We start from the raw sequence: 20,452 nt of genomic DNA on the forward strand, positions 1-20,452 counted from the left end.
TCCAGGGAGACCATTTTTTTTCTCTAGTCAGACCCAAAGTACCTATTAGAAATATATGTCATACCTATGGTTAGCCTCAGCTTTGTCTCTTTGGCATTTCATACTTATTGATGAAATGAATCTAGTTATGTCATAAAATACTCCTAGTACCCCCTCAAAAGCCTTTCGGCCTATGCTCTAATACATTTTTTATCCCAAAATGAAAACTGAACTCCCATCTTAAGATTTATACAGTTTGCCCCTAAAACTTTCCTATTCGGGAAATTTATCAATAGACATGATGAAAATTGGAGAATTTGCAATAAAGTGAGCACCCTGATGCAGAAGATCATGAGTTTAGCAATTAGTTGTAATCATAACAAAAACATATCCATCAGAATGCTGAAGTCAGTACTTTACATTTTGGTTTCAAATATATATTCAATTTAGATGTTGATTTCATATTTATGAAATGTTAATTGATGAATGCTACAATCTATGGATTGCTTAAAATTCTTAAAAATGAACTTATGTTTTTATTCTTTACTAAATACTACCAACAATCAGTAGGAGTTGGTATTTAACTGGCATAAAACTGTCTAATTACTGCTTTCCTAACAGTATTAAAATGGATTTTGGGGGGATCACATAATTTTAATGTCAGATTCACTGATTGGGATTCTTTCATATTCATGCCAGTGAAACCTTTCTTCCCCCTCCTCCTTGTATAGTGATTTTCCCTCTGTAGTATATAAATAAAAATGACATGCTGCCCTGCAGGTTCTCCTTTTGAATGTGAGAACAGTAATTACACATAACTGCAAATGCTCCCTGAAAATCACTAAAAGGCATGATTGTAGTTATTGAAAGTCAAAGCAGCTTGGTAATATGAAGCAACTCCTCATGTTTTCACATGGATGTGAACATTTATGCCATTGACTTTTCAGAAGTCAATGTCATCTCTTTGATGGTTTGCCATAAGGTAACTCATGAGCAAGGAAGATTTGATAGGCAAATATTAGTGATACCATAAACCAGTCAGAGCTTCAAATTTGGTACCTTAATTTATTTATCTGGGATAGGGGGAACAATAAATGAATCAAAAAAGTCTTTAAATATATTCAGAGAATCCCCTTAGAGACATATGTGTGTGCATCTATGTATATAATTTCTATTTTTATTTTATTTGGTCAATTTCAAACATTATTCCTTGGTTACCAAAATCATATTCTTTCCCTCCCTTCCCTCCCCCCATCCTTCCCATAGCCCATGTACAATTCCACTGGGCATTACATGTGTCCTTGATCAGAACTTGTTTCCATGCTGTTGATGTTTGCACTAGGATGTTCCTTTAGGGTCTATATCCCCAATCATATATATATATATATATATATATATATATATATATATATATATATATAAAGCACTTGTTTTTTAAGGCAGCAAAATATGAAGGTATGTTTATAGACAATGGGAAAGGATTCAGTAAAGAGAAAATTAAGATAACAGAGAGAATGATTAATTGGACAAGTTTTCAAAAGAGTTGAGTTGATAGAATCAAGGGAAGAAGTAAAGGACTTATTCTTTGAAGGGAGACATGGAGATATTGAAAAATTTATCAGTGTACACAAGAGAAAACCAGGCAAGTAATAGCCCTGCTATATCTTGTTCTAATAAGATTATATTTGGTGTAGTTATTTCAATTCTAGGCACAATATTTTAGAAAATATATTGATAATTACAGCAATTAAATGGTACAGAGAGAAGAGCACTGGACTTGGAATCAGGAAGATTCATTTTTTATGAGTTCAAATATGGCCTCAGACACATATTAGTTGTGTGGCTCAGGGTAAGTCACTTAACTTTGTTTGCCTCAGTTCTTTATTTGTAAAATGAGGCTTTCTTTCCTTGGTCCAATATTGAAGAATTATTAGTCAAGGATGGAAGCTAATTGAAATTTGGGGGGAATATGATTGTTATATTCTAGGATTTGTCAGACTGTTACACAGAAGAGGGGTTAGGCTTTCTTTCCTTGGTCCAATATTGAAGAATTATTAGTCAAGGATGGAAGCTAATTGAAATTAAAGCTAATTGAAATTTGCTGTTTCTGGAGGCACAAATTTCTGCAGACCAGAAACATTCAAGTGAAGGCTGAAGGTCTTCTTGTTAGGAAGTACATGAAAGCCATTCCCCATCAGATTTAGATGGATTTTCCATTTGATTCAGTAAGTTATTATTAATATTCCTGAATTTTAAAAAATCGGAGTAGTCATTTTTCTAGTTAACAAACATTATTTAGTAAGTGGAAAAATTTAATGTAAAATTTTTAATAATTAAAGATTTATGCAAAGATTTAACTATGTCAAAAATCACTGACACTGGGCAAAGTTAGGTGGCTCAGTGGATTGAGAGCTAGGCACAGAGATGGGAGGTCCTGGGTTCAAATCTGGCCTCAGATACTTCCTAGTTATGTGACCCTAGTCAAGTCACTTAACCCCCATTGCCTAGTCCTTACCACCCTTCTGCCTTGGAACAATACACAGTATTGATTCTAAGACTGAAGGTAAGGGTTTGGAAAAAGTCAATGGCACTCAATGTTGTAGCTTTCATGTGAGGTCCTGATTAACTTCCAGCACCTGAGCTGTATTTGGTGACTGCCTATAATGGCCAAAGTGGAACACCTATTCTAAGATAATGTATTTCTATTTCATACCATGAAAAGCACTTTCTTTGATGACTCAACCGTGGTTGATCTTTACACTGCTAGTATATTTTTCATGTATAGTTATTCCCATTGTGTAGTGCAACTCCCATGAAGAAATTAAGACAGTGAGAAGTGAGATTCTGAGATCACTCAGAATCACAGATTCATAGAACTTTAGATTTGGAAGGAATTTTAGAAATCATCTACTCCAAGGGTTTTTAGCCTTTCGGATGTGTATCATGGTTACCTTTGGAAATTGGATAAAGCCTATGAACCTGTTATTAGAATAATGTTTTAAATGAATAAACTAAAATACATAGATTATACTGAAATACATTTACCAAAATTTTTTAAATCAAGTTCATGGATTCATGATTTAGTCTAATTTTTAGACTGAAGATAGCAGCCCTAAGAAATGATTCTATCAACTCCATTTGATGACCTCTAGTAATGAACAACACGATAACCTATCAGTTACATTTCTGAATACAGTGGCATAATAGGACATTTTTCATTATGCTAAGCCAAATTTACCTCTATGTAGCTTTACCCTTTCATTAGTCTTTACTCTGCTTTTCTAGGAAGAGGCAACATCCACATTACATAATCCTATATTACAATCCTTCTTAAATATTTATTTATTCCTAAAATCTCCACTTTCATGGGTTAACGGTTCTGATTTCTTTCATCCAATCTTTTTTATATGATGCTATTGGATACATGCCTCTGTAGCAAGTTAAATATTCCTCTGTGCATCTCAATATGTTTTGTAATCTTTTACAAGGGTTACTAATTATTGAGTATGTGAATGGGAAGATGTCAACTCTTGAAAACAACCTATTGTTTTCAAACAATTCTGGTAAAATAACCATTGAAACCACTTCTTTCCCAAATCACGTGACTCAGGAAGTATATTTGACCAACAAGACAAAAAAATAGAATAAGAACAGTATGAATTTAATAAAGAATGCTTTGAACCAATATTTCTTCCAAAGAAAGGAGTAATACAGGAGAGGAGAAGCTCGAGATTTTAAAGTTTTTTGAAAGAGTTTTTTAGGTTACTATCTGAAAATCAATGTGGATAGTAGTGTAATAGTTGGGGCCCTACTCCTCCCTTGAATATGGGATCATCAACAAAACCACCACCAAATATTCTGTGGGTTCTCCTCCACTCAAAACCATACTTACGAGCCTCTTCTGATGTTATTATGCATCCACAGAATAACGTTAGTTCAAATGAAAGATCCCTAATGAAACAATGTAAGATTACTTTCAATAGATCTATTCCCCTCAAAATCAGGACACACTCCCAAAATGCAGTGTGTAAAGATTTGGAATATACAGGGAGGCACATACAAAGAAGGAACACACATAAAGGGGTCACAGACTTGCTTCATTTGACTTCAACTTTAGTTCTTGGCTGAGGTTTTAGCTCTTTAGCACAAGAAGAATATGTTCTAGTATTTCTTTTTTTTTGTTTTGTTTTAAAACTCAAGTTTAAACTTCAGTTCATTTAAAAATACAGGCCCTTCTCATAACTACTTTTTGACTAGGGAAAATCTAAGTATCACTTCTACGTTCTGACTTTCCCAAGTATTTTTGATATATCATGGATTGGTATAAAAAATTAAAGGGAAAATTTGAGGGAGTTTAGGGGAGATACAGATGACACAGAAAAGTTTAGAAACTTAGTAACACATAAAATATATGTATAGTATTTTATAGTATCAACATAGTTTGTCTTTCAATAACATAAATAAATACACAATTTCTTAGTTAAAGTCAAAATTAGTAAGAAGTTAAAGTTTGCGAAGAGACTGCAACAGCCAGCAGATGACACTCAAAGCCTAGAAATGTTAACACTGACCTACATAAAGCCTATGGTCAGATGCTCAAGTCAAATATTATAATAAGGAATTGCAAACAAATTCAGACTTCTTCTCTGGTATGAAGGGAAGACCAAAAAGTTTTATGTGGGTTTTCCAGATCCCAAACAGTGCTACTTTCCTGACTGCCCTCGGTGTAGAAGAGATAATAGTCCTCCAGACACTCTTTCCCAAGAATCATAAAGCCATTCGTTCTTCATCTTTCTCTTCAGTAAGAATCTGCTTCCCACCCCAGCCTCATAATCAGGAAAGACAATCTTCTTTACCTCCTGGTGTCAAACTTTTAGGACAGAGAACAGAGCCAGATTAATTAAATACTTAATAGTACTTTATTTACCTTTGAACCATACTTTTTTTCTACCAGGAGGTAATTATAAGATTATAGACTTAGAGATAGTTAATCCAATCCTCTCATTTTTCAGAAATGGGGGAACTGAGACACTGAGAGTTTAAGTAGTCTATCCAGGGTCACAAAGCTAGTATGTGGATAAGGATGGATTTCACCTCATGTCTTCCTGACTCCAAATCCAGTACTTTACATACTCTGCCACTTAACTGCTATGTTATTGTTCCAGTCCTTTATTTGATTTTGATTCAGAGCATAATTACTTAAAATGGCAGGCTAACTTTTGATGGTAATCTGCACCTTTTCCAATTCATTTCACTGACTTCCTTTCCAAAGAACAGATTCCATGAATATGGAAAGAAAAAGTAGACAAGGAACAAAAACAAAGCAAAAAATCCCTTCATGGAGTTGACTGGGATCATTGACTCTATGTCAAACCTTTGTTCCATTACAAATTTTGCCTTTTTGATAGTACTTGTAGCAAGCCTCCTAAACTTTAAGCAAGTTTATGGAGGGGGTTGGGGGCAAGAGAGCACTGGATTAGGAATGGCTTTTCTTCCACTAATTAATTGTGTGACCTTGGGCAAACAGCTTAACTCAGAGGTCGTCAATCTTTTTTACACAGGGGGCCAGTTCACTGTCCCTCAGACCATTGGAGGGCTGGACTATAAAAAAACAAACTATGAGCAAATCTGTATACCCTGTCTGGGATAGAAGAGGCTGCAGCACTGGCTGTGATGAGCCTGTCACATCTTGCACAGGCCCATCTATGCCACCACTATACTGAGCAGCAGTATACATAGTGCAGAATCCCCTCCCCCAGATCACTGCTCACCATGCTGCCATCTTCCATTGTGCAGCCACATAATCCTTTGCACGGCCCCTTGTTCTCCTTCAGTTACTCTCAGAACAAGGTGCCATGCAAAGGATTGTGTCACCAGAAGTAGTACTGTACGTGAGTGACACCACGCTTTGCAGCATCACCACATACCGAACTCCAGGAGCACAGGATGCATGTGCATCCTGGAAGTGTAGCATAAACAACCTCAGGGGGCTGCATGTGGCCCATGGGCCACAGTTTGGGGACCCCTGGCTTAACTTCTCTGTTTCAGTTTCTCCAGTTATAAAATAAAGGTCTTAGTCTAGATTATCTTTAAAGTATCTTTTTACTTTGGGATTCTGTGATTTTTTTATAGCTAAAGCTACTGAATTATCATGTATATTTTTAAAGAGCCTCTCTTAACACTTGAAAAAGAAAAGCATTACCAGAATTCTTGTCTTTTCTCTAAAATTATTTAGATTATTAAACACATTGATTATGTGAAAGTGGTACTTATAAGGGTCATGGTTGTCTGTTCCTCCATTGTTTTATTCGTCTACAATTTAAATGTTGAAAAACCTCATTGTAGCATTACACTGGGGAAAGAATTTGTCATATATCAGGAAATGAAGTGAATAGAGTGCTTTACATCTTTATATATAAGGCCAAATTGCTGAAAGATAAATGTTAACACCCCAAAAAAGTGCTATAAGCATGAACTACTATCCAAAGATTGACTTAAAAACAACATATAGGCCAAGGATATAGTAAAGAATCTATTCTTAGGACCTCCCCCCCACCCCCATCTTTCTCTCTTGCTCTTATGCTACCTCTATTGCTCACTGTCAAGTCTGGAAGTAGAAACTTAGCTAAAAATATAGAGATTTTAAATCTTATGCTTTTTATTTGTCCTAATTAAATGAATATACTCATTAAAAATAGTTACAATATATCTATCTATAGATACATATATATTGGTTTCTTGGTGTTTTTTCCATTTTGTGACTCTTTTTGATCCTATTTGGGATTTTCTTGGCAAAGATACTGGAATGGTTTGCCATTTCCTTCTCCAGCTCATTTTACAGTTGAGGAAACTGAGACAAACAAATTAAATGACTTGCCCTGAGTCACACAGCTAGTATGTCTGAGGCCCTATTTGAATTCAGGAAGATGCATCTTCCTGACTCCCCTGGCACTTAATCCAATGCACCAGCAAGGTGCATCCAATGTACCATATACATAAACATATATCTGTATATGTGTGTACACCTGTGTATGTATTTGTACATATAATGCACAGAAATGTCAAGATAGAGATAGCCAATAAGCAGTTGGGAGTGTAGAACTGGAGTACAGCGGAAAGATTATAGCTCAGAGGAACATAGCTATAGTGCTGAAAAGTTCCACAGAGTTCATCTTATTTAATCCCCTTATTTTACAGATGAGAATAGTTCCAAAGAGGTTAAGTGACAGGTATACCTATGTTTTCTTCATCTCAAAAAAATCTTCATTTGATCTTTTCATTACCACTAAATACCATCTCATCTGTCTCCTGCCTCTTATGGCTAAATTCTTTGAAAAGTCTATCTAAAATAGATGCCTCAACTTCCCCTCCTTTTACTTTCTTCTTAACTCTTCTACAATCTGACTTCTGACTTTTTTCATTCAATTGAAGCTACTCTCTTCCAAAGTTACTAGTGGACACTTTATTGCCAAATATGATGATCTTTTCTCAACCTCACACTTCTTGACCTCTCAGTCACTGACTCATCACTTATCTGTCACTGACACTGTCCATTGCCATCTTCTCCTTGATCCTCTCTTTTCCTTGGATTCTTAGGACAGCATTCTCTTCTAGTTCTCCTACCTATCTGTCTGTTCCTTCTTCATCCAGTTTATGCCTGAGAAGCATGGGTATTCCACAAATGCATCCCTCCTCTCTGATACTAAAACCACCTTGGGATATTGGTGGAATCTCATCACACATGGATTATTATAATATCCTGTCACAAGTCTCCAAATTCTAGTCCATACTCTATATAGATATCAAAAGCATTTTCCTAAACTCAGGTCTGACTATATTATTCCTTTTCTAAATGAATACCATTGATTCCTTATTAGTAATTAGATTGGATTAAACATTTTACAAATATTCCATTTGACTTTTAACATCCATTATATCATTCTTCAGCCTGCCTTTCCTGATTTATTATATATGTCTGCCTTTACCACATTCTTTGTTAGAGTCAAATTGGTCTTCTTGCCATATTCCTATGTAAAATACTTCATGTTCTTTCTGTAGGATATTGTATTGACTATCTCATATGGCTGGCATGTACTCCCTCCCCATCTCTGCCTCTCAACTCAAGCACTATGTTATTTGTGAAATCCTTGCTGCTACTCCCTAATTCCATTGTTTTATTCTTGTATTCCCAGCTAAGTTCACATTTTCTCTCATGAAGGAATTACAAGCTTCTTGAAGACAGGGACAATTTCATTTTCATCTTTGGATTCGTAATGCTTTGTATAGTGCCTGACATATGGGTTATTTTTTAAAGTGTTGGACTTGATTATTTAAGAGTTTGGTTGCCAGGAATTTAATTAATACTGAAGAGATTATTTATAATTTATTTACAAAATGTAGAAAGAGCGAAGAAATCAGAGAGAGGTTAAAGTAAGCTATCTAGCCTGAGCACTACTCCTGGCCCCTCTGGGCAGGGAGAATTAGTTTCAGCCGGCCTTGGAAAAGCCAAGGACCTGGGAAGTCTGTTCAGAAAATCCAGCAATTCAGTCAGCTTTTCACTCACCAAGTGTCAGTCTAGTCAGCAAATTCTACTGCCCCTCTTCACCAGCCTCAACTCAATTGAATTCTCACATGAAGTTCCACTCCAAGATTCCCATCTCCATTTCCAAAAATGAAGAACTGAGTCTCACAGGAAGTTATAGCCCCTTTTAAAGATATTTTCTCTTGTATCACTTCCTGTGCCTTCCCTTAATTCCACATCTACCAAACATAGTTGGTGCTCTGCTCCAGGACTGCCCAGAAGGCAGTTAGTCAATTCTGATTCGTCATCTACTATCACACATGTGGGTCACAGACCTCCTACTTCATGATTAAGTGGAATATTTGCACTTTTGGTGATTAGATCTAAATGGGTAGTTCTCCATACTTAACTTTTAAGTACCGTGCTCTAAAAATAGACAGGGATTACAATTTAATCTTCACAATTAGGGGAGAATTAAGTATTTTCATTTTTATAATCAAGGGAGAGCCAAATCCAATCTTCACACTTACAAATTATATCTCAAACACACTTCATTAAATATATATGTATATGTACATATATATATATATACACACACATATATATATATTTCTTGTTGGACTGAAATTTATAGAGGACTTGGAAGTGAGAGCAACTTTTCAAGAGATTTTAGAAATGTGAACAATGTGTAAGATAAGAGTGTTTAGATGACCATAGTGAAATGACACAGAAATATCTGTGAAATAAAAACAACCTATGGCAGCCTGGTTAGAGTCCTTAAAGTGAAACATAACAGATCCACATTTAATGTGAGAGAAAGAATTTTAAAATATTATTTTTTCTATATTCTTTTCCTAATTGCAGAAACTATGAGGTTTGGGATTTATTAGCTGTACTTTTTAAATAATCACTATGTTTAGTTGATTTAAAAAAACATTAATTTTATCAACATTTAATTTTTATTCCAGTTACCAAGTGGGAAAGAATTTAACAAAAATAAAATGCTTTGGAGAATAATGGACCATAAATTCAGTATGGTAACAAATGTTCATTCAATAATAATAAAAATAAACCTTGAATTGATCTAAAGTTGGATCACTCTTGAAGCCATAGAAGTGATTCATAGTTTCCTTTATTCAATCAAAATATCAATACCCTAACTTTTAGCCTAAATATAAAAATATAAATTTACTTTGATATGCTCTATGAATCATCATTATACTGTATATTTCTAATACCTGCATAATACATTTCAGGATCTAAGTTTAATAGCTACATGAAGAATACCAGAAAATGACTTAAATCTTTATCAGTATAAGCTTCAGAATAGGACAAATTTGACCAAATACGATAAATGGGCACTATTAGAAGTGTGTCAACATATAGTACCAAAAATGATTGTCTTTCCATGGGAATCATACAAAGAAATACTACCTTCATTTGACCATACCTCTCTATATATCTGAGTTCTCCACATTTTATTAAGGATTGCTACCTTTCCTTATTCTACAAGCTACTTTATCAGTTTCTTTAGAAACAAGGCACATAGTTACAAACCTATTTTTATCTGGTAGTTTATGTACCATTTAAAAATTCTAGAATTATACTATTTCATCAAAAAAGCAATATTTTTTTTCCAGCAATAGGTATTTGTTTTTCTATTTTTTCCCTCCTCCTCAACTTCTGCCAGCCCAGACTAGAATCAATGAATTTTGATTCCTTTTTCTTTTGTAATCAGTACTCTATATAAGCAGACTTAAATAAGACTTAAGAGGTCCCAGCTCACTTCTATGTTTGAAAGTTTTCTATTGTGTATCTCCTTGTTTTTTAAAAAAATGAACTCCTTCTTCTTCCCCTCTTTTTCTTTTGTGTCTTTCTGGCTTATTGATTGACCATTTTTGTTCTGAATGCCCAATATTTAGTTTCCCTTATTGACCCTCCAAGCTGGTTAGACTCTAAAAGAGTAAGCCTTTTTTTTTTAAATTTAATTTTATTATATATTTTTTTCCATGGTTACATGATTCTTGTTGTCTCCCTACCCTCTTCTCTCCCACCTCCTGCAGTTGACACACACTTTTACTGGGTTATACATATATTCATATTCAAATCTTATTTCCATCTTATTCATTTTTGTAGTTATCTTTTAAAACCAAAACCCCAAATCATACGTTTTCTCCCTCTGATCTTTCTCTAGATGTGGATAGCATTCTTTCTCATAAATCCCTCACATTTGTATTAGATCACTGCATTTCTTTTAGTAGCAAAGTCAATTACAATTGATTGTCCCACAATATTTCAGTTACTGTGTACAGTCAGTGTTCTCCTGGTTCTGCTTATTTCACTCTACATCAGTTCATGGAGATCCTTCTAGTTCTTATAGAAATCAAGCAGTTTATCATCCCTTATAGCACAATAGTATTCTATCACCATCCTAAACCATAGTTTGTTCAGCCATTCCCCAGTCAAGGGATACACCCTCATTTCCTAATTTTTGGACACCACAAAAAGTACAGCTATAAATATTTTCGTTCAAACAGAACCTTTCCCATTAAAAAAAATCTCCTTGGGATATAAAACCCAGTAGTGGTATTACTGAATTAAAGGGACATGCATTCTTTTAAAGTTTTTTGAGCATAATTCCAAATTGCCTTCCAGAATAGGAAAGTCTCTTTTCTATCTAGGATGCAATCACTGCATCTTCATTTTACCTTTTCTTGGTACTCAAGATTACTTACCTTTCTTAGTTTGCCTATTGAAATCTGTAAAAATTAAATTTAATCTCTAGTAATAGAAATATGTTTCCCAAGAATGCTTCAGTCATCATTCTATTAAAAAGTCCTTTCCCCCCTCTTGTTTAAAAATAAAGTCCCTTTTTTCCCCCTCAGAGGATCTTGAACTTTGAATAATAAGTTATTATAAGTTGATGCAAGCTTTGGCTTTTTAGAGAATTGTATATTTAGTACTGGAGGAAAACTTGTAGTCTATTTTTTTCAATTCCTCCTTTTATGGATATGTAAATTAAGATCCTGAAATGGTAAGTACTTGCCCAGGGTCAGATATATAATGTAACAGAGGCATTATTCAAACCTATAGCCTATGCTTCCAAAGACAATGATCTCTTCACTGTCTTTCACTTATAGTTCAGTATTTTCTTTACTTCATCATGGTAGAGAAGTCCAGCACATTTCTAACTGGAGTTTCTAGATAATGTGACTGTTCTTCCAGTCTCTTGCAATATTCTGCTGACCTTGGAGCTCAGAAGCTTTGCAATCACAGTTCTTCATGCATTATATCTAGTGATCCTATTTTGTCAACTGTGGAATCAATCAATTTTCAGTGTATTTTCTGCTTGTAATACTTCTGGTAATACTACTTTAATTAATTCTTATAACATGAAATGTGGTATAAAGCAAAAGAAACTAGCTTCGTTATGTTATGACCACTCAGGCTATTTCTGTTTCTTTTCTCCAGGTAAGATATATTTATCTGTGATTCTAACTATGTATATATATATATATACAGAAATATAGTATCTGCGATTCTAACTATGCTATCTTTTTATTTTTCTCTACTATTTCCTATTGCATTTTCTTATATAGTATTTTATGTAATATTTCCTTTATCTTTTTTTTCCTGAAGTGTCCTAAATAACTTTTGTTATAGTTTCCTACCTTTAATGCAAATACACTATTATTTACTTCCTTCTTTAGTTTTTTTTTTATGGTGTCTTCCTACCACTCAGAGTCCTTGAAGGCTGTTCATATTAATACTCTTGAGGTAAACAAAAAAACCTTTGATAATAGTCCACCTGACCTATAGAGAGTATCCAAATTTCTTTAAATTAGCAACTGTTGTAGCAGCTTCTAAATGGAGCCCATGGAACCAGGTTTTGGAAGGAAGTGTGGGACTGGTACTTGCAATACATTTTAAAGTTGAAATAAGGGATTTGGAGTATGGAATCAATAATATAGTCTGTCCTGGATTTCCCCCCCTTTCTGCAGAGATTACCTTGAGAAGATTTATTTTGAGTATTATATGCTTGTTTTTTAAGACTTTCTAAATTTCTGGAATAGGGGTAGAGAAGTTTGGTTTTTATTTAAAACTTTCTGTTGCAACATTTTCCAGTTGAATTTTATACATACTTTATAAGTATTTTCTTTTTATCCTAAGACTAAAACAAACAAACAAAAAAATGAAGGCAAGTATCACCTCACTTCTCTGAAGAAATCCAGATCACATTTTAGTCTTACTATTTTGTCAATATCATCAATGACAACAATAGGTAGTATTTATATAAAGTTTGAGAAGTGCCTTATATACATTATCTCCTTTGAATCTCATAACAACCATGGGAAGTGGCTATTAGTATTAGCCCAACTTTCAGATGAAGAAATCATGTCTGAGAAATTAAATAACTTTTCCAGCATCACAGAGTTAGACAATGCCTATATCAGAATTTAAACTTACATCTTCCTGACTACATGTTCAGCACCATAACCACTTTATGAAAATAATGGGAGTGAAAACATACTTTTGTTCTACTATCTTAATAGAAATGTTAACGATGGTTTTAAAATGGTTGCAATATTGTTTGTTTGTTTGTTTTTAATCTCAAGGGCAGGACTAAACCTCAACAAAGTTTGGAAGTGGGTAAAATTTGTCTTTACAACTCCAGCCTGTTCCCTCATTCTCTTTCCCCCCCAAAATTAGACTCATCTGTCTTGACTCCAGACGGCAGGCCTAGGTACAGTGAGTGGTACTTGTAGAGAAACTGATCTGTACTTTGTTAAAGGGGAAAAAAATCACATCAAACATTTAAATCTATCCACACATAAGATTGCCTTCCTCAAAACATACCAAATTCCCCACCACTGAACCTTCAAGTGAATGCTAGACAATCATGTACTTGTCTGAAATCTTGTAGAGGGGATTCCTACCTATTTGATCTTTTAAGACCCTGCCATTTCTGAAATTTGGTAATGCTGGTGAAATTTTAGGACGATATGTCTTCTTTTCCAATAATAATTATCATAGTAAATACATCATAGTTTAAGAAAACACTTGATGTCTATACGTTTTATAAGTTATTCTATTCTAGTCTGTTATTATAAATCATTAGTTAATAATCTGTTCACCAATATTTAACAAATTTTTGATTCTAAGCCCTAAATGTGGAGGCATAATAAGAAAGCCTTATGTGAGTGATTTGTAACATTTAGTAATTTTTAGTTCTATATTTTACTTAGTGCACCCAATTATCAAGCTTTGCAGATGCTACATATGTAACCTGGTTGACTATTATTTAGTATCATAATATTGGACATTTAAGAAGTTAATATTATATTATGCAGACAATATTTTAAAAAATCTATAAATCTCTACATTATAAAAATTCTCCTTTTTGTGGCACAGCCTTGATTAACTCAGGATAGAAATAGAGAACCTGCCAGTCCTTTTCAATCAATTTGGTATGTGCTTGACAGCCTGAGAAATACCAGCAGAGCAGTGGCTGAGCAAACCTAATTGTAGATAAATAAAAGAACATTCACCTGGCATGAGGAAAATGAGGGAGAAACTGAACTAAGGAATGCAGTATTTTTCCATCCATCAACCTTCATTTGTCAGGAACTGCTTGACAATCTAGGCCAGAGAAGTCAGGTTTTAACACAATATTGATTCCATTTCAGCTTTAGTTTCTTATTGCCCTTTGTAGCAAACAATTTGTATATAGGATGAGAGATAGCCTGAGCGCTCTCTCTCTCTCTCTCTCTCTCTCTCTCTCTCTCTCTCTCTCTCTCTCTCTCTCTCTCTCTCTCTCTCACACACACACACACACACACACACACACACACACACACACATACATACATACAGAAGAAGAAGAAGGGAAAAGATCCCAAAGATTGTTTTGGTAATTTTTATCTGTAAATTTCAGAACACTTAAACACTATTATATATGCACTGAATATATAGCAGTTGTCAGGATAGACAAGTAGTAGGAAAATTTCATTTAAAGTGAATGATTTGGGTCAGGTAGCTACAACAGTGGATAGAGAACCAAGCCTGGAGTTGGGAGAAGCAGGGTTTAAATCTGCCCCAGACACTTCCTAGCTGGGTGTCCCTGGGTAAGTCACTTAACCCCAATTGCCCAGTGCTTGCCACTCCTCTGTCTTAGAATTGAAATAAAGACTTAAGTTGAGAGTTTAATAAATAAATAATAAAGTGAATGAGCAAACCCTAAACCACTGACACTTGGGAAAATGGAGTCTGAAACTAAACTGAGAGAGTTAGGGTGTCCTTTCTCTTGATGTGTAGAGTGAAAATAATGACCTCATTCAGACTTGGTTTTCTGAATGACAAAGTGATCATTAGGAGAATCTTTTAGTCATCTTAGCTATACTAGAACATTTGGGGAAAGACATCATCTCCATTAAGATAGGCTGTTAATATTATGCTTATGAGGGAAAAAAATAAATCATCATAGCAGTACAATTACTAAATTACTACAATGTACAAGATAAAGTTATATGGAAAATAGATTTAAGGTCACATTTCCATATGTGTCCATTCCCTCCCATAGTACCTCCAAAAAGGCTCATCAATATATTTTTTAAGACATTAGGTCACATGCTCCTTCTGAGATCAGCAAATAATGACTCCAAGATGCTGAATGTTTGCTCTCATTAAAATGAAAAAATGGTGCCAAAGTCAAAAGTAGAGTACAGGACTTACCCTAGTCAGTATTAATGATAAATTATTACATATTACCTCATGAAAACAAGCCATTTCTTTAACAGTATGGCATGGAATTCTAGAGAACTAGAGATTATCTTTTTTTCACCTTTTAGAGATTTTTTATCTTTTAGAAATTTTATCTTTTAAACTTAGATAAAAAAGCATAGAAATATGTCTTTTGTGTGTGGATAGAGTGCCAGGCCTAGAAAAAGGAAGACTGAAGTTCAAATTCAGCCTGTGTGACTGCGGGCAAGTCACTTCACTGTATTTGCATTAGTTTTTTCTCATCTGTAGAATTGTGCTGGAGAAGAAAATGACATCTAGCATCTTCACCATGAAAACCCCAAATAAAGAGTCAAGCATGAGTGAAATGACTGAACAATACTCTTATAGTATATATATATATATATATATATATATGATCCTGATGTTAACTTGACTTAAGAAATCCAGGGCTGTTTAGGAAATTATACATAAGTCATGTTCCATTAAGAGGGAGGTTCTTAAGATGATAGATTTAAAACTAGAAAGAACCTCACAGGTCAACTAGTCCAATCTTCTCATTTTATAAGTGAGAAAACTGAGGACCAGATGGGGTCAAATGATTTACCCACTGACACACAGGTAGTAATGACTGAGAAGGGATTTGAACCAAGGTCCTCTGACTCCAAATCTAATTCTCTTTCCACTATATCACATAATTATCTTCAAAATTCTTTAAAAATTCCATTCTGGATGTCACTGAAAGTTATACAGGCTGTACTTTAAAAAGACACTTTTAATTGTCTATTTTCATAGTTATATTTTTTATAGTACTTTATAGATCACATAATGATGGACTAGGAAAATGGATTTCCAAAGATGTGATAGGTAATTTTCTGGAACTCTTATCTCATTAATGTATATATTTTGTCTAGCAGTGAAAGTTACAAAACGTCCAGGCCTACCCAGTTTTTGTCATTACCCCAACTTACTCTTGGAAGTCTGCTCTAACACTCTACCAAGGATGCTTAAGGCTTTAATCTCTATCTCTGTTAGGAAAATATAAACTCAACTGTTTCAGGATCCTGCCTTTATTTTGGGGTTAGGGCACTTTTGAAGACAAAAAAAAAGACTTTGTCTAGTTTTTAATTTGTAAATTCTGGCCTGCTGGTCATAAACCCATAGAGAAAACTGATCCATAAGATTGAAGTGGATGGTAGATTTTTTTTTCCCTGCAGATATGGCAGAGATTGGATTTCTCCCATATTATGCTCTAGAAGTTGCATAGTTGCACCAATAGATCATAAAATAAATAATCAATATAATATATTTGCTTCAAGAATTTTTTTTTTATTTCTTCAGTGTCCACGTATAATTCCTTCATGTTTGAGTAAGATGGTTCATGAATTTCTATGACAAAATTAGTTCATTACCTGGCAGCCAGCCTGCTAGTTAGTTTCTCTCAACTCATCTGTGTGGATCCTGAGACAAGAAACTTGTCGTCTATCTGTAGACTTCATAGTTAAAATCTGAACTCCTTGAGAACAGAGGCTGTTTCACATTTTCTATTTACATTCTCCAATGCTTGAGCTATGTGTACACAATGCTGGGCACATAGTAAACATTTCATAAATGCAGTTTCATTTATTCATTCATTCAACAAATATTTATTGAGCAACCCTCATATGATAGGAACTAGGTATACAAAACCCAAATTTTATTTAATTTTGTGCCCTCAAAGTGCTACCTTTTTCCTATTCTCATTTGGTAGGATCTGCCATAGCTCACAGTCCATTGGCATGGCACTGTAGAACCCAGTAACACCTCTTCACCATGGAAAGGTATCTTAGCAGTTCCTTAGTTCAGGAAGGCTTAATGTACTTTTAGGAAATGTGTTTTATGATTCACGTAGAGAATTCATTCCTGATGATTTCTTCACAAACTATCATCATTACCAAAATACTTAGTCTAATTTTAGCAAATATGTTATTTGGGATTTTCTTCATGCTCTTCCAAAAGTACTATTTCTGTAAGTTGTAAGGATTTAATGAGAAATATTCAGAATTCTAAATGCATCAATTCATTTGGGTATAGAATAGTCTGAGGCTACTTCATAGCATATTTTCTGCACATTCAGTTCAAAGAAACCTACTAAAGAATATTTTAAGTGCAGTTAATGTTATTTACAGCTGCTGACCCTTTAAGCAATAATATCTGGTCCCAAGTAGCTGAACAGTCTTTTAACCAATAAATTCATAAGGCAAATAAATGTAGTAAGGCAAATTGTAGAGATACATCTTCAGAATGGCTTTTCTAACGTCATTTATCAAAGTTGCATGAAATTAAATATTTCTCAAAAAATCAGCCAACCAAAAGTATGTACAAAGAATTAAATCGAGAATATGTTTCATATCACTCACTCCCAATCTTTGCTACCAAAAGTAAATCTCCCAAAAGTAATTAAAACCTCCATTATATCATAAAAGAAGGATTATTAAAATAATGGACATTTTAATAGGATAAAGATTCACAGAATGTGAATACTTATTTATTTGATCAATAGGTTTCAGAGTGTTAATTTAAGAAATATTTTTGCCATATAGTCAAATTTGTAAATATTAACTACAGTGCTAATTTGGCAAGCACACCTTTTGCAGGTGTGTGTACTTCATTTGCTAAGTGAAGCATGCATCTGCTCAGAGCCTAACATTTTCATTGATACCTGATCTCCACTCATGTCAGTCTCCAGGACATTCCTGTTGATGCCAAATGGCATTTATGAACATGGATAATTATGAAGGCAGTTCTCTGTTCTCTTCCAGGAAATGGGGAGGAGGTACATGGTTGGGGGGAGGGATCTTTTAAAGTTCATTCCAGTCCCTTTTCCTTCCATTTTCATCAGCCTTCTGAAAAATAACATTATTCTTTTTTCATTTGTACATTAAAATACCCATATTAATTAACTCCCTCTCCCCTCCTCCACCTGAGAAGGCATCATTTGATAAAAATATATGTGTTATATAAAACTGTCTTGCTTATTTATATTTATCATTTCTTTCTCTGGTAATTAATGACTCCTCACCCAGGAACCAGTCTGGAGTTCTTTAGTCATTTTCAGACATTTCTGTTTCTTTGTGGCTTCAATTAACATTTTCTTAACAAAGATACTGGAATCCTTTGCCGTGTCCCTCTTCAGCTCATTTTATAGATGAGGAAACTAAGACAGAGTTAAGTGGCTTGTCCTGCATCACACAATTAGTAAATGTCTAAGATCAGATTTGAACTCAGGAATATGAGACTTCCTGACTCCAGACCCAGCATTCTATGACCCATTGACCCCTAACTTCCCAAGCTAGAATGGGAGAAAGGATATTTGCTTTATTCAGGAAAAGCTAGGGATTTCTCCAAGGGGTTCATTAAGGAAGCATTTCAAAAACAGAAAAGAGAAGGAAACAGACTTGTGACTCTCTTCTCTACTCCCTAACATCTCATTTGAGTTAGAGCAGACCATTGGAGGAAAGCATTCCCCAAACACAATCTAGCTCCTTGTTATATAGGGTCACATAGCTAGGAAGTGTCTGAGGCTAGATTTGAACCTAGCACCTCCCATCTCTAGGCCTGACTCTCAATACACTGAGCTACCCAGCTGCCCCTGACCCCCTCTTAAATGAATATTAATCTTACTCTTCCTTCTCTATCTTCAAAGGTGAGGGGTGTCAAATCACCTAGAACCACTAAATGTTATATAATTACTGCCAGGGTTCTTCCATCTCTGATTTTCTAGTCCAGAGGCATTTAACATTGGCACACCCACCAAAAAGAAGAGTAAATGGCTAGCAAGGTGCCATCAAGGATGCATTTTTGATGAACTTCTAACATATCCATCCCTGATGTTTTAGCATTCTTTCAGCTTCAGTCATATTATATATACATTTTTACAAGATGTTCTCAAGCAATTTACAGCATAATCTAATAATAAATTCTTCCTTAGGTGCACATATAATAAAACACAAATAATTACAGACAAGGAAAACCATAGAACATCTTGCCATTTTCATCAAATTTCTCCAGCATTGAAAGGGTAAATGGGGCTATTCTTTAAATTCCAGCAATGAAACTCTTGTTTTGCCTTGTTGCATTCCATGGAAGTCCCAATAAGGAAAAAGACCTTTTTCACGGTTGCTGGCTATAGCTACTCCTTTCCTCTGCAGATAATTGCTTCTTCTTTCTGATTATGGTAACAAATATTTTTTGTCAGATAATCCATAATGCCAAATTCTAAATTTCCTTGGAATAACTTTTTCTTGCATAATGAAAGCTTCATTTCTATTACCTTTAGAAGAAGTTATTTTTATATTCAAAATGTATCTCTAGTGGAAAATAGAGTCATCACCCTCATATACATGCCACCTTTTTTCCTCTCTATATCATTATTTATCCACAGTAGCATTCCTTTATTAATGAAAAGTATATATTGTAGTGGCATACTTTATTATCAGAAATTTTGTTCTCAAATATAGAAGTGTTATAGGTGCCATGAGACAAATTCTGGATCAGAAAAAGACATTTATGATTGGCAAATATCATTAAAATCTATCTAAAATAATATAGGTTTTGCTAGGAAGTATGAAATTTGCATATGAGAATCTCAGGGAAGAGTAACAGAGGATTGCTTAGAGAAAATAATTTGTGTTATTGAAGGAAGAAGAAAGATAACTTATAGATGAGTGTTTTGCAGGCTAACCTATGTTATGATGTCAAAGGCAAAAACAATGATGTACTTTCCTGTGTCTCCCTGCCAACATCCAATTTTTCTTCCTTAGGAGAGTAGTGATTAATATAGGGAGAATGAGTGATTCCCATCTCTATCCCTCACCTTGTACCACCATCTTAATTTGGTTGACTATGATTTCATTGACATAGGTAATTCTTGGATGAGAGAACTTTCTCTACCAGCGGGAAATCAGTTCATGCTTTGACTTGAGGTCTTAAAACGTTTGCCAGGGCCCTGAGATGTTAAGTGACTTGCCTAATCTTCCTAGCTTTAACACCAATACTTTAAGTTGCCTCTTTCACTAAATCACTTTTTAAAATCCTATCTTCTATCCTAGTATCAATTCTAAGACAGAAATGTGTCAAGAACTAGGCATTTTGGGGTTAAGTGATTTGCCCAAAATCACACCACTAGGAAATATCTAAAAGGAAATCATTTTAAAAGAAGTAAATCTGCTTTAA

The 20,452-nt window shown here is 34.5% G+C and overlaps 1 protein-coding gene across 11 annotated transcripts in view; it reads left to right on the forward strand.

Annotated features, from left to right (window-relative positions):
• The window catches only part of DMD (dystrophin), a 2,399,796-nt gene that overhangs the window by 1,573,738 nt on the left and 805,606 nt on the right, over positions 1 to 20,452 (forward strand). The window lies entirely within an intron of this gene.

Source organism: Monodelphis domestica, chromosome 4, assembly GCF_027887165.1.
Source record: "Monodelphis domestica isolate mMonDom1 chromosome 4, mMonDom1.pri, whole genome shotgun sequence".
Taxonomy (NCBI): domain Eukaryota; kingdom Metazoa; phylum Chordata; class Mammalia; order Didelphimorphia; family Didelphidae; genus Monodelphis; species Monodelphis domestica.